Here is a 3730-nt window from a genome sequence, read left to right on the forward strand (position 1 = left end):
TAGCATGTTGCGAGCATGTTTCTATCATGATTAGCATGTCGCTAGCATGTTTCTTGCATGACTAGCATGTTGCTAGCATGTTTCTAGCATGATTAGCATGTCGCTAGCATGTTTCTTGCATGACTAACATGTTGTTAACATGTTTCTAGCATGATTAGCATGTCGATAGCATGTTTCTTGCATGACTAGCATGTCGCTAGCATGTTTCTAGCATGACTAGCATGTTTCTAGCATGATTAGCAAAGTTGCTAGCATGATTCTAGCATGACTAGCATGTCACTAGCATGTTTCTAGCATGACTAGCATGTCACTAGCATGTTTCTAGCATGATTAGCAAAGTTGCTAGCATGTTTCTAGCATGATTAGCATGTCGCTAGCATGATTCTAACATGACTAGCATGTCACTATCATGTTTCTAGCATGATTAGCAAAGTTGCTAGCATGTTTCTAGCATGATTAGCATGTCACTAGCATGTTTCTAGCATGATTAGCAAAGTTGCTAGCATGTAGCATGTTTCTAGCATTGACTAGCATGTCGCTAGCATGTTTCTAGCATGCAGCATGTTCTAGCATGATTAGCAAAGTTGCTAGCATGTTTCTAACATAACTAGCATGTCGCTAGCATGTTTCTGGCATGACTAGCATGTCGCTAGAATGTTTCTAGCATGACTAGCATGTCGCTAGCATGTTTCTAGCATGACCAGCATGTTTCTAGCATGACTAGCATTGTTAGCATGTGTTAGCATAGATAGATAGATAGATAGATAGATAGATAGATAGATAGATAGATAGATAGATAGATAGATAGATAGATAGATAGATAGATAGTAAGGGTTTGAAGATAGATAGATAGATAGATGAGTTTGAATGAGTTTAAATGGATTAGAAATACAGTACATAGAAGGGTTGAAGTTTGATTGAGGCTCAAAGGATTCTGGGAGTTTTGACAGTTGGAATTTGAAAAGTGTTGGCTCATTTGAACATTCCGTCAATGTAAGTCTATGGGATTTTTCCCAGTTTTAAACGTCATTTTTAGGAAAACCGTAAGTCCGATCAGTTAGAAAAGATATAGCAACTCGAGTCAGATCAGTTTGAAAATCTGGGCTGAGTTTGGAGTTTGAAGAGTTAAAGCTCTAGGAGGAGTAGCAGTCAGAAATTTTAGTCTCAGAAGAAGAATAATAAAGCATGCACAGTAAGTTGGGATTATTACTATTATATATATATATATATATATATATATATATATATATATATATATATAATAAAAAAAATATATATATATATATATATATATATATATTTTTTTTTTTTTTAATTATTTAGACCAATAGACCAATATATATACATACTTACTCTGAAGTTCAATACTGCCTATTGGTCTAAATAATTAAAAAATATACACACACACACACACACACACACACACACACACATATACACACACATATATATATATATATTTTTTTTTTTTTGTTTTTTTTTATTTTATTTTATTTTTTTTTTATTATTTAGACCAATAGGCAGTACCACATCCCTTTGTAACACCATTTTGTTTCCACTGCACAGGACAGTGAAACAACCCTGTCAGATGACTGTGGTTTGGAGGAAGTACCTGTAAGTGCATGCATAATTTGCCCTGAATTTGTATCTACTTGTGTACTTCTATGTATTTCTGACTGCAGTATGATTTGCAGGCAGAGAGGCCTGATACAGAGGTGGGCAGTCTTGTAATTAATTTTACTTCCTATATGACATGTATTGACCATTAAATTTTGTCTCTACAAATGAAACAGGGTAACATCCGTTTGCTGTATAAGAGAAGTCTCCAGCAAAAAATAGAGTATACTGAACTAAAGAAACAAAAGCTTCTAGGTGAAATCGAACTTCAAGCTCTAATGAGGCAAAAAGTTCAACTAGAAATCGAGTTGCTTCAAAAGGAACTTCAGAATAAGTAAAAATACACTTTCATACAGAGCACTATTGATGACCTTGCGTGATATAATTTTTTTTTTCCCAGGCAAATGATGACTGGCTTTTTTTTTGATGAAATATAAAAATGACAAAAAAAGATGCTCAAATAAATTTCAATGAAAACAATGTTTGTCATGTTTTTTTTTGATATTCGAAATTGTGTTGCACAATTCTGTCCCGTGCAGCTCTGCCACTAGGTTGGTCCAAGTGCACTGGCTGGAGGTCATCATCAGGCTGCACCTCCACCACAGGACTCCTCTCCTTTCTGATGGTGGCAATGTTGTGCAGTACGGCACATGCAACAATAATGTCACATGCCCTGTCAGGTGCAACCCTCAGACTTTTCAGACACTGAAATCTTCCCTTTAGTTGCCCAAAGGTCATTTCAGTGCGTGCCCTTGTCCTGGCTAGAGCTGCATTGTAGCGGGTTTGTGGCCCAGGGTTGGGGTCAGGGAACGGTGTCATGAAGTACTGCCTGCATGCATAACCCCTGTCTCCAAGGAGAATCCCATCATAGGCCCCTGTGTAATGGAGAAATGGTGTTATGTTAGGCCCAAAATAAGTATGAAATATTATCAAAATAAGTCTCTTTTTCTTACCACGTTCAAATAATGTGCATAACCCTGACCCTGAAAATTCTTGAGTCATGCACTGATCCGGGCCATTTAGCTTCCACATTTGTGACATGGCACATAGAGTCACACACCATCTAAGAGATTTCATCATATGTGAACACACTCCTTTTCATTATATATTACCATCTAAAATATTAGTATTACTCACCTGCACATTTATACTGTGAACCCCCTTTCGACTGACAAAATCCTCTTCATTGGGGCCTGGGGGGCCTTGATGGCAATGTGTGTGCAGTCTATGGTACCAATCACATTAGGGAAGCCTGGGGACCATCGAGCTATAGTTACAGACATAGGTCATGATTGCATGACATACATTATCAAATTTAATGTACCTGCAATAGAAAAAAGCCCTGTTTGACAACCTGTGGTCTTAAGTGGCTTGGAAAAATCACAAACACACCCAGAAAATGCTTGAGTGCCAGGTATACTTTGCGAATGGAACGGCAGACAGCACTTTTTCCTATGTTCTCTGCGTCTCCAACAGTGTACAGAAACGTGCCACTCGCAAAGAAACGCAAGGCAATGCACACAGTTCGTGCAGTTGTTAATGCCCGACTACGGCGAGTGGAACTCTTAACATAGGGATCCAACAAGTTGGTTAAGTAAATAATACCCTCACAGGAAAAACGATATCTCTCTATGAGCACACTGTCGCACTGCGCTAAAGGATCCTGTCTATCCCGCAATATACGTTGAATTCTGAAAACTCTCCTTATCAACCTTGCACCTTCCGCAATGGGTTGCTCGCGTACAAACGGACAGGACATGGCTGCGACAGACTTCCCAAATCCACCTTCGCTTTTATAGCCGTGGTCTCTCATCTTGATTACACGGAGTAATTTACTATTACTACTCTAAAATATAAATTAAATCTGAAATAATCAAATATATGAAATAGAATGATTAATAGTACATTTCCCTTTTTTTAGAAAATGACCTGTATGTATCTGTATGAAATCAATAAGAGAATCAAATACTGCATTATCTTTAGTTACATTGATAATATTTATTTATGGAAAAACAGTGTTACACAAACTACACGAACTATGTTTAAGTGACATATGCACTTTTCAAACGACAGACTGCATTTTTTTTTTTATAAAATACCCTGCATCACATAT

General features: G+C 37.3%; 1 pseudogene; it reads right to left on the reverse strand.

Annotated features, from left to right (window-relative positions):
* Positions 1-2184: 2184 nt before the first annotated feature.
* LOC127158525 (putative nuclease HARBI1) lies at positions 2185-3430 on the reverse strand (annotated as a pseudogene).
* Between the last annotated feature and the right edge of the window lie 300 nt (positions 3431-3730).

Source organism: Labeo rohita, unplaced genomic scaffold (genome assembly GCF_022985175.1).
Source record: "Labeo rohita strain BAU-BD-2019 unplaced genomic scaffold, IGBB_LRoh.1.0 scaffold_1542, whole genome shotgun sequence".
Lineage (NCBI taxonomy): Eukaryota > Metazoa > Chordata > Actinopteri > Cypriniformes > Cyprinidae > Labeo > Labeo rohita.